Genomic DNA, 11565 nt, shown 5'->3' on the forward strand with positions numbered 1-11565 from the left:
TATACATTGACATATACCCCTGCCATCTACAGCCACCCATGACCTCATCCCTTGCTAGCTACCATTAGTTTCCCCTGCACACTGAAAACCAGTGACAATTACTGGAGCACTTGAGAGCATCCACTATTGATCACTCCAATCGTGCTTGGACTCTGCCGAAAAAGGTACCTTCTTTGTGAGTCATCCATTTCATTCCCCACAGCACACTTCTATTTGACTGCATGAATGTTCTGAGATAATGGGAAGCTGTAAACTGGAAGCACCTAAAGGGTTCATGTCAGTTAGAGGTTTCTCATAGAACTGGAAGATCATGGACTCATTCATCCTTATGGACCTCCCCCCCCCCATGACTATTTTGTCAGTTCAGTAGCAGTGCACATGCTTTACTTGGCATGTGCAGGTTCCAAATTTAGTGTTCAGCTGCCCTAGTGAAAAGACATCTCAGTTAGGACAGCTGCTGCCAGCCAGGTTAGACAATGCTGGGCTAAATGGATTGATGGTTTAATTGTCACATCTCCCAACCCTTGGCCTTTTAAGGGTTCAGGAGAAGACTCTGATGAAGATGAGGATTAGATTGCTCTTCCTGGGGAAGAACAGTCAGACCTGTACTCAGGGCTCTCTCAACCAGATAACACAGCCTTGCAGAAGTCTGAGACTACAGAATCAGGTGAGGGCCCTTTAAGAGTCCAGCCAGCTCCTCCAGAGGGGATGGCGCTAACCACACTACAGATTGTGGCTGCCTACATAAGGCTTCCATTTGCTGCTGAGACAACATCCTCCTATATCTAGTAGGAGAGAGCTCCAGCCAGCAAAGCTCATCCTGAGCTCTTTCTGGTCCTGTTGCTGCTGGCTGCACTTTACACAACAGGGCTTCTACCTTTTCTTAGTTTGCTGTGCCTAATGCACCTTGACTGGACTCTACCTACCTGACATAAACTTGCCTGCTTTGACCTGACTGTTCTACACAGACTGAATCTCCTTGCTCAGATCTGACCCTGTCAGATAACATTAGCTTCCTCTGTGAACCTCACTCTCAGTTAACCACAGAATAGGTTCAATCTCAGTATAAAGGAGCTTGATGAATTCCTTTTCCTAGTACTCCAGCTTCATTATTTTGTTGTTGGGAAAATGCAATTGTGAAACCAAAGTTGGCAGTCACTGTAGCAATATCCTCTGACAGCCTTTTCCACCACCTGTGCAGTCAGTCTCTCCTTCCCCAGAACAACAAGACTGTCCCTCTTTCTCTCCCTGTGCCCTCCAGTCCCAGTTGCTAATGTGTAGACTGCATCTATTATGCTCTTTGGGAGGACTACAGGGAGGAAAATGAGATTGGGTCATGTATTGACGGTCCTATGGAAAAGCACTTTCCTTCAGTTGGTTCCATATCTGTAAAATGGAAACAATTACAAATGAACCTCTCAGGGTTAGTCTGAAAAAGAAGGAAATAAGGATATGTGGTGACTGACTTAAGTAGTGGCTGACTGTCAGAAGCGTGCTTCACTGGTTCTTTCCCTCACCATTATGAAGGGGATAGGCTCAGAAAGAAAAAAAAATTGACATTCCAGCCATAATCATAGAAGCTCTTGGCTCCTTGGGGATTCTTGCCTCTCAGAGGATACATATAAAAGCCCAGTAATTGAAGCAGAAGCCACTAACATAATTTTCACTTCTAAGTGTGATCAACACTGCTTTTAAACCAGTATGTGAGATAATGGACCATTTAACTGAATTTACCACCTTGATCTCCAGACTCTCAATAATGTATCATCATCGTCATCATCACTACCACCACCACCATCATTCTCTAGAAAAATATTTCTCCAAAAACATATTTCCTGTGTGGGGTTCCCCCCAGCCCCCACAGGTCTCTGAGGTCACTTGCCCTCATTAACTGGAATCCAAATTGTTTCATAACATCACACACATTGTTTCACATGACAGTTTTCTCCCACAGTTAAATATTTTCAAGCCCACTGATATCTTAACAATGGTTTTGTGGTTCTGCTGTTCTATGAAGTGCATTGTGGGTTTTATTCGTAGTGCTTGTTCAGTGTGGTTCTCTTCTAAGATGATGGGGGTGTCAGGGCCAGAAGTATGGAGGCGAAACAGAGTCTGAACTAGGAATAAAGTATTTGAAAAAGTGAGGAAAACGTAGGGGAGCCCAGATTCACCCGCCGCTGCCTAATGCCCTGCTCGCCAGACCCCTGCCAGCTGCCCAACCCTGCCTGCCATGTGGGGTGAGCTACTGGATGGTTCGCGGCATCCCGCTGCCCTGCAAGCCGACATTTTGTGGGAAATCACAGGTAAGCTATATACATAAATTGCGACTTTGCTCATGATGGCAGCCATAAATAGCGCCATTTATGCAAAATTGCAGGTGTAAATGGTATAATTAAACCAGAGAAAGAGTAAATCATCTCAGCTTGCTTATCAGAGCTCCTGATTTGAGACGTTTTGGTGTAAGAAATGTCATTTTGGTTTCATCTTACCAAACATGGTGGAACTGGTCTCACAGTACAATGTCTTATACTTGAACATAATGTAGTGTAATCTTCTATATTTTATTTATTTATTTATTTATTGCATTTATATCCCACCTTTTTTCCTCTTGCAAGGAACCCAAGGTGGCTTACATGATCCTCCTCCTCTCCCTTTTATCCTCACAACAACAACCCTGTGAGGTAGGTTGGGCTGAGAGTCTATGACTGGCCCAAAGTCACCCAGTGAGCTTCCATGGCTGAGTGGGGACTAGAACCCGGATCTCTGGGCTCCCAGTCCAACACTCTAGCCACTAAGAATACACTTTTTCCCATCTTCAGCTTTATTTCAAAACTCTAAGTTCCAACAGCCTGTGAGACAAAGCATAATTTAGGTCATTTGTCTCCCTCTCTTGATTATCTCATAGACACGCATACTCTCACACAGATCTTCATATCTACATACTCACATGCTCACATGCTCACATTCACATACACAGACAGACAGGCAGAGACAGTGATCCTATCCCTTCCTCTTTTTCATTACATGATTGGTATCCATACTGTGTAGCTCTTCCAGATTCTTCTAATCCTTGTATAAATTTGCAATTTACTTTCTTCTTGGCCCTGCTGTTTTACTAATTTTCTATGGTCTTTATGAAGTACCTGTCCAAAAAAAAAGACTTCATCCTTTATGCAATTCCATTCATTTACATGCAGTCTGTCATGACGAGGATGAAAAGGCACAACACAGCTGCAAGCTCTTTCTTTAAGTTGAGGGTGCAGCAAGTTGGGAAGAAGGTTGAACTGAGCAGAGCAAAGAAAAAGTTGACTAGACCATGAACAGCAGAACAAGGTGGAAAGAGAAATCTGGGACAAACTATGTGAAGAAACATCTGAACTAGGGATATGGGAAAAATTCGTTCAGTTCACATATCAATGAGAACTTAACTCATTTCGCACTGTTGAACCAATATGTGGACCAAACCTCAAATTATCCTTCAAAATTTGCACTTCTCTGAATTTTGCAGTGGAATTCTCCAGGCAATAAAATGCATACAGAAATGCATATATGAGAAGAAAGTGCATACAAAAATGCATGTATTCATGATAATTACATTTAAAATGCAGTAAATTAGGAAAAATGCATACAAAAATGCACATATTAGGAGAAATGCACACCAAAAAATATACCAATTTTCATGCAATTTTTTTTAATGCTTGAAGTTCGGGATGAACGGAACATAAGTCCTAGGGTTCAGCATACAGAGAAGACTCCACAATTAACACATTGGATCCCTGGTTTTCCAGGCGGCCTATTTGCTGGATTTCAGGCAGAAAGATGGCATATGTTCTATTTGCTGAGGATTTTTAATACAGGATTTTAATTCTCCTCTTACACATGAAGCTCAGATAGATATCAGTCAGTCTGCTGAAGTGTTACTGCAGTCAGCAGTATAGTTGCCCTCCCGTATTGCTTTTCAAAGCTCAAGTAAATTATCTCAATTTCTGTAAAGAATTTGTCTCTTATTTCATGCAAGATAACAGTGCTGTTATCTTTTGATATGCTCTGTGGACTAATTCAATAAATTCTGTTCCAACTGTGCTGTCCAAAAGAGTCTCGATGTGGCCTTAGATTTTAGATATAAACCCTAGCACCTTATAAAATGGGAACTTTATGCATTTTTCACATTCCTGTTATTGTTTGAAATTTAATGAAAGAAGATAAATTAAGCACAGAAACTGATGAACTGCATCAGATTAGAAGCTTCCTGCTTTTCCAGAAATAACTTATTTGTAAGTAATGAAGACAGCTTGATTGGTTAGGCAGCTTGCCAGTCACCACCAATGAGTGCCTGCCAAGATGGAAAATGCCATCTTGATGGGGAAGCATTATGGGAATTAGATAGCATGTTAGAAGATGTGAGATCAGCAAAGACCCAAGCTTTTCTCACTGAATTATGATAGAGCTATCGACCCAGTGCTAGAGACACGAGATTTCTGGACATTATGAAGCCTTGGGAAAAAAGACCATTCTTCCCCCACCACCACCCTGCCCACATGACTTGTATAATTTCTGTATTACATGGAATTGTAATGTTTGGTGGAGGTATCAAATGAAAGAGTATAAGAGGACAATCATATATGAAAGATATGCCAGCCAGTGCAGGCTGCTGACTCCGATTTCAGTGGGACTATGAATCCATTGTTGGTTTTAGCTAGAAGCAGCCAGATCTCTAAGGAGCTATCCATGGTACTAAACCCATTTTGGAGATTGGGCTCAGCCCCTCCACTGATGCCAGCTAAGGGGGTATAGGATTTGATGGAAGCCCCCCTAAGCTGGAGGAATGCAAGGTGTGCTGCTGCCACCAAATAAAATGCTGGTGGAACTATCCAGATACGTTAGCAAATTTGGATGGGGATTTGGAGCAAGGTGCCATCAGTCCACTGATGACATCCAGCTCTGTTTCTCTATGATGATCAGAGGAGGCTGTGCCAGCCTTGGACTGGTATCTGGATGCAGTGTGTCATGCCCTACCTGGAGGAGGATTCATCTGAGGAAGAAGAGGAGGGGCAGAGCCCACACAGTGGGCTCCAGCCAGAGCTAAGCAAGGAACAGGAGGTCTTGGCTGACAGGCCTCCCCTGAAAACATTGCAGGAGCAACCTGGCCCCTCTTGAGCAGTTCCTGAATTCCCCCAAATGCTGGAAGCAGAGCCTGAGATAATCCATCCCTCTGAACAGCATTTAATCAGACAGGAGCAACAAAAGAACCAAAAGGAAGTCACAACATGGGGCCTCCCTTAAAAGCAACATGCTGACCTAATTAGCCAGCTATGCTAATTAACAACCAGCTATAAATCAGCACAGCCGAAGCCAGCTCTCTGCTATGAACAGTGCCTTAACCTCGGCATTGCACTTCAAGATACCAGACCTGGCAGACTTCTAGACACTCGGCTATCCACCTGGACTATGCTCTCAGACACCACCTGACTGGCCTTGACGCTTGATAAAACTGACGCTTGTGGACTGACCTCTGGACTGCTTTGACCTCGCCTCTGCCTGTTCCTACAATGCCTCCTTGGAATTCCTGTGCATAACCCTAGACTGAACTGGTTGCTCTCTCTTTGCTACTCCTGGCAATATCTGCGCCTTGCCCAAGACCCTTGCCAGCGTTGAAGCAGGACACAGTGGTGGGATGGGTGATGGCCAATAAACTGAGTCTGAATCCTGGCAAGGCAGAGGCTCTGTGGATGTGTGGTTCCTGTGTCTAGGAAGTGGCTCCGTTTCCTGCTCCAGATGAGGCTACACTCCTCCTGAAGGAGCAGCTGCATAGTCTGGGGGTGCTCACTGATCCAGCACATCATTGGAGGCACACGTATCTTCGATGGTTAGGAAGGCCTTTTACCAGCTTTGGTGAGTGAGACACCTACGGCCATGCCTGGACAGGGATAGGTTGAAACTGTGGTTCATGCATTGGTAACTCACAGCTGGCTTACTGCAATGCACTTTACATGGGCCTGCCCTTGAGGTTGGTCTGGAAGCTGCTGTTGGTGCAGAATGCCACAGCCAGATTGGTAACAGGAGTAGCTTATTGCTAGCATATTACTGCTATGCCAAGGGAAATGCACTGGCTGCCTATATGCTACCAGGTCAGGATTAAGGATCTGGTAGTTATTTACAAAGCCCTAAACAACTCAGGACCAGGATGTTGAAGAGATTGCCTGACCCCCTACCTGCCTGTTCAGTTGCTGCACTCTTGAGGTGATACCTCCCTGGTGGTGCCCAAGATTGTGGAAGTCTAGTCCATGATGGCTCCAGATAGGGCCTCTAGTGTCATAGTGCCTGTTCTCTGGAACTCAGTACCACTACAGATTAGACAGATGTCTTCTGGGTTTTCAGCACCTACTGAAAACATACTTTCACCAACACGCATTCCCAGGAAGGTAATCTTACCTTTGCTGTACAGCAATAATAAATAGCATTTATTTATTTATTTATTTATTCATTCATTCATTCATTTCATTTCTATACCGCCCAATAGCCGAAGCTATACCGCTCAATAGCCAAATTATGATCTTATAGTGTATAGTTTTGTAAATTGCTTTGAAATTTCTTTTATTGTAACTGATTTATAAATATCATTAAATACATAATAAATAAATAAATAAAAAATTCCCAAGGACTCCTGTGTTAAACTGGGAGACAAACCCTGGCCGTATCCATCAATTGCAGCTGTCAAACATCTGGTCGAGTGGAGTCCGGTGCAAGCTGAAGCCCACAGAGTATGCACAGTGTGAATGTGCACTGAGCAAGAGTAGTATAGTAGCTAATAGAGGGCTGGATTCAGCCATAGTCATACTTAAAGTAGAAAATTGATTGAAATTAATGGGACAAGCTGGTCATGACTAAAGTTCACCATTGGACATGCTGGCTGGGAATGATGGGAGTTGCAGTCCAACACATCTAGAGGGTACCAGGTTGGGGAAGGCTGTATTATAGGATCCCCCAGATTGCACCCATCATAGGGATGGTGCACCACTAGGGATGGTGGAGAAATCTGCAATGGAACCAAATGAGTTTGGATTTTTATGAATCCACCCGTGGATTCCACAGCAGACCAGCTTCTCCCCTGTCGGATGGATTCTGCAGACTTGCGGAACATTTTTTCTAACTTCCCCTAATTTTGCACAAATTTCATTGTAGATAACTATGCAAAATTTAAAAAATGGCCTAAAATGTGCATTTCCCCCATAGGCTGATGTGTGAAAATACGCATTTGGGGGAGTTCACGCATTTGAGGGGCATTTGTGCATTTTCGCATGTGCAAATTCATGCAAGTGCACATTTGCACAAATTTGTAACTAAAAAAATCCAATTCAATCGATGGGTGGATGACAGAACAAAAGGTGCCTGACATTCCGCGAAACACAGACAGAATGGATTTTACACATCCATACATCCCTAACTGCAGCCTATGTTTACCTTTTGAGTAATCTGTAACATGGTCCTCAGTCATGAAGGTGACTGGCTTGCCTTAGTCAAGTCTTCTACCTCAGGCTAACCTACCTCACTGGGTTGTTGTGAGGATAAAATGAAGTAACCTCACGTACTCTACTCTGAGTTCCTTTGAGGAAGGGTAATGTATGAATGTGCTAAATAGAATAAATGTAAATGTCCAAATTCTTCCCCAGAGAAACTCAAATTCCAATATCTAAAAATAAAGGTATTAATAATTTATTGTTTCCCTCAGCTGTTTTATCTACCTTGTTTCTGGAGTCTTAAAACGAATGACAACATGGGGGCGGGGGAGAAACAAAAAAAGAAAAGATACCCTGAATGAACTTTTAAAATCGCAGGTGTCTATGATATGCAGTTCACTGGAGTGGGGTCACTGGCAAGTTTGTTTAGTTGGCCTCTCAAATGTGCAGCCTGATTGGCAACTAAGTCTCATGTTCATACCTCTCTTCTAAATCAATCCATCATTCAAACATTTTGTAATGCAGACTCTTCCACTCCAGTACTTTTAGGGGGAAAAGGAGCAATGTGCCTTAAGTGAAACAAATAGGAATCATTTCTGCAGTAAGAAAAACAGGCTTGATAGGCACATTTTGTTTTCATGTTCGGCCTCTAGCTAATGGTCATATTCAAGATCAAGGAGGATTTTTTTCCATCCCTGGTGACATTATTTCTTGGCTCTGAGGGAGGGAGGTATGGGGATGCATTATCATTGAGTGTACCTACATGGTACAGCTCACCTGTTTAAGCCATGTGAGTGCACTTCTAAATGTATTATTTCTTACAATATGCAGCCGGGTCCCGCTCTCTCCTTGCAGCACTATACATTTTATTAATGGGTTGCTTGCAATGAACCTTTAGAAAGGGGGACCCTCCCTCACTGAAAGTGGCCCAGATAGATCATTTCATTCAAGTAGATAAGGGCCCATTTCTGGAGGTCTCCAACCAAATTTACCCCATAGAAGGATAGCGCCTGACTCCCAATTGCTGATGCATGCAAGGCAGAGAGGCCCAGAGGGGAAGGTGTCTGTGGTAACAGAGCTAGTCAGTGGATTATTTGGGGGACTGAGGCTTGGGGCCATGCCCCCTCCACACCCTTGTCCAAGTAGCTCTCCAGAAAAGACTGTTAACTATGAATCCTGAGGTCTCGTATCCCCTCAAAACCTCAGCCAAAGTTTTGTGCTCTCTTTTTTTTTGCTGTTGTGTGCCACAAACCAGAATTTTGTGTCACTGCCTACAAGTGTGTACCAATTCTGTCAGGGACCTCAGGCAACATTGTAAAGAAACTTACACAAATGATTTGTGTTACCTTTTTATTAGCACAAGCCAAATTCCAATGAATCTCAGGGTAGTAAAAACATTCCAAAACAAATCCGTGTGTCTGTTGTCAGAAGAACGGCACTTAATAGAGTGGCTGTGTGTCTTACATTGCAGAGGAAATTCCTCTGTTTGAAGGTGTTCTTGGTTTGAAGGGCTGTCAAGTCAAATTAAAGATAAAGAACCATGAAAAGGAGGGCAGGGGCTTTGAAGTTGCCCATCAACCTGGACAGCAGACTGAGCAGGCACACTGTCTTCCCCACTATGGTGAGATGTATTGTATTTCTAGTTAAATTATTGTAATTGTGTTGGATCCAGACTTAGTCAGTGAATTTACTCTAAATAAGACTAAATCTGGATCCAACCCAGAGTGCTCTTCTTCTAATACCACTCACAAGGAATTGTTAGAGGACATTTTGCTACCCTGAGATATGTTGGCACGTGGCTTGTGGTAGTAAAATGTCCAACAGACCATTTGTATATGCTTTGTTGTGGTGTTGTATGAGGACACTGACAGGATATATCAAGTACATTCTCGGAGGTGATATAAAACCTATGGAGGATCTACACTAGAGCCCTTTTCATGTGTCAAGCAGCATCATGCCAGTATTTCCATAAAATGCATTCATTATTCTGGGGGCAAACGTTAGTAAATACAGTGGAGTGCATGTTTGTAACATAATCGAGCACCACATATAAATGCAATTGCAGAAGAAATAAGAGGAAAGGTCACAGATGTTCTATCATTTGTGCTTGTAGTGTCAATGCATGGCACAAGCTTTAGTATACTCCTGCTATCAGTTTCCTTTTTAAAACAAAAAACCTCCACTGACTGTACACACACCTTCGATCGTGCACAGCAACAGAAGTTTAAAAATAAATTGTGTGGTAATTCACAGCTCTGCTCCTCCAAACATGCAAAGTCAAAAGTAGCTGCAAAAACATCATGGAGGAGTGGAAGAATGTGCGTGGGGGGTAAGAAAATGGGGAGGTCATGGTGTCCTCTCCTTGGTTGGGCAGATGCTGGAGGGGTGGATGAGTTGAGTACCATACCCTCACTGTCTTCCTCCTCCTCTTTGAAGCTATTTCAGCATCCTCCTCCTCCTCTGCTCATGCCTTTGGCACGCCATCTGATGTGGGACACCCCACACATGCCCTCTTCCATTCTCTTTCACTCAGTGCTGTTCAGCAAAATGGCCCCTCACCCTGCTCTTCCTTGAGGGATCACCGCCAAGAGAGGAGGAAGAGAAAGACATGGGGGAGGGAAAGGTGAGGCACAATGTTAAAGCAACTTCTGCTCATTAGAGTTATAATACCACTAGGCTGGAACACACATGTCTTTGTAGTGCATGGAAACAGCAAGCACCAGAAAAAAACCATCATAAAAATGGTTTGGGAAACAACGGAATATTGAGGGAGAAATAGCAACAGAACAATGGGTTGAGGTGTGCGTCGTGTGCCCCCTGTGTGAACCACATGTTACAATGAGGAAGGGATGCTAAAGTACATTGGTCTCTGAGGGTTTGGCACAAAACTAGTACAAAAACTTGGCTGAGGTTTTGAGGGGGTCACCAGACCTTGGGATTCATAGTTAACACTCCTCCAGAAAACTAGTTGTTGCCACTAACCAGGGTTGATAAGTATAGTGCAGCATTAACATGGCAATATGTTTCCATCATATTTTCCATCTTTTGCTAGGGATGGCAGAGAATTCTGCCATGGATCTCGGTGAGGACAAATGCCAGTGCATTCGGCCCCCTGAACTCCGTGGCGGAACGGCCATCCCCCGCCCCCCTGCGGATCCCCCCCAGGATGAGACTTACCTGGGGTGGATCTTCCGGGCGGCAGCAGCTCCGCTGGCAGTGGCAGCTGGTCTTCTGACCAGCTGCCGCCGCCGCCGCCATTTGCAGTCTTGTAAAAAAAACAAAAACCCCCCGACATGATAGGCTACGTAAAGATTTACGTAGCCTATCATGGCTGGGTTTTAAAAAAAACCCACACACAACATGATAGGCTACATAAAGTTTTATGTAGCCTATCATGGCTGGGTTTAAAAAAAGCACAAGAACCTGCGTACGCAAATGACGGCGGCTACAGCCACCGCCATTTGCGTTCCTTATTTTTGGCCATCTTAGTCTATGTAAATATTTACGTAGACTATGACAGCAAAAATAAAGGGGAACGCAAATAGCATAGCAGGCGCTATTTGCGTCCCTTTTTGATTCACCGTTTTAGCCTACGTAAATCTTTACATAGGCTAAAACGGTGAATCAAAAAGGGACGCAAATAGCGCCAGCTACGCTATTTGCGTTCCCCTTTATTTTCACCATCATAGTCTACGCAAATATTTACATAGATTAAGATGGTCAAAAATAAGGAACGCAAATGGTGGCGGCCGTAGCCGCAGCCATTTGTGTACGCGGGGTTTTTTTGTTTTTTGTTTTCCCAGAGCCCTCCGCGGCCGGAAATCCAGCTGCAGACAGCTCTGGCCTGGCTGGGCCTGGCCAGCTGCTCCTTGGAGCTGCCGCGGGCGGAGCACAGCTGGCTGTGGAGGATTCTGGGGGGGAGGAATGGATCACCTCCCCCTCCATCGAGGATTCCGGGGGGAGGGACGGAATGCCTCCCCCCCCCACCATCAATATAATCCGTGGAAAGGTAAGTGACTTTCGTACATCCCTATCTTTTGCTCTTGCTAAGTAAGCCAGTTCCCTCTAAACACAGTATTAGTGAATCAGAGATGGCTGTGATTTTCTG

Source organism: Heloderma suspectum, chromosome 3, assembly GCF_057233095.1.
Source record: "Heloderma suspectum isolate Gila_16-S chromosome 3, 16-S_ref, whole genome shotgun sequence".
Taxonomy (NCBI): domain Eukaryota; kingdom Metazoa; phylum Chordata; class Lepidosauria; order Squamata; family Helodermatidae; genus Heloderma; species Heloderma suspectum.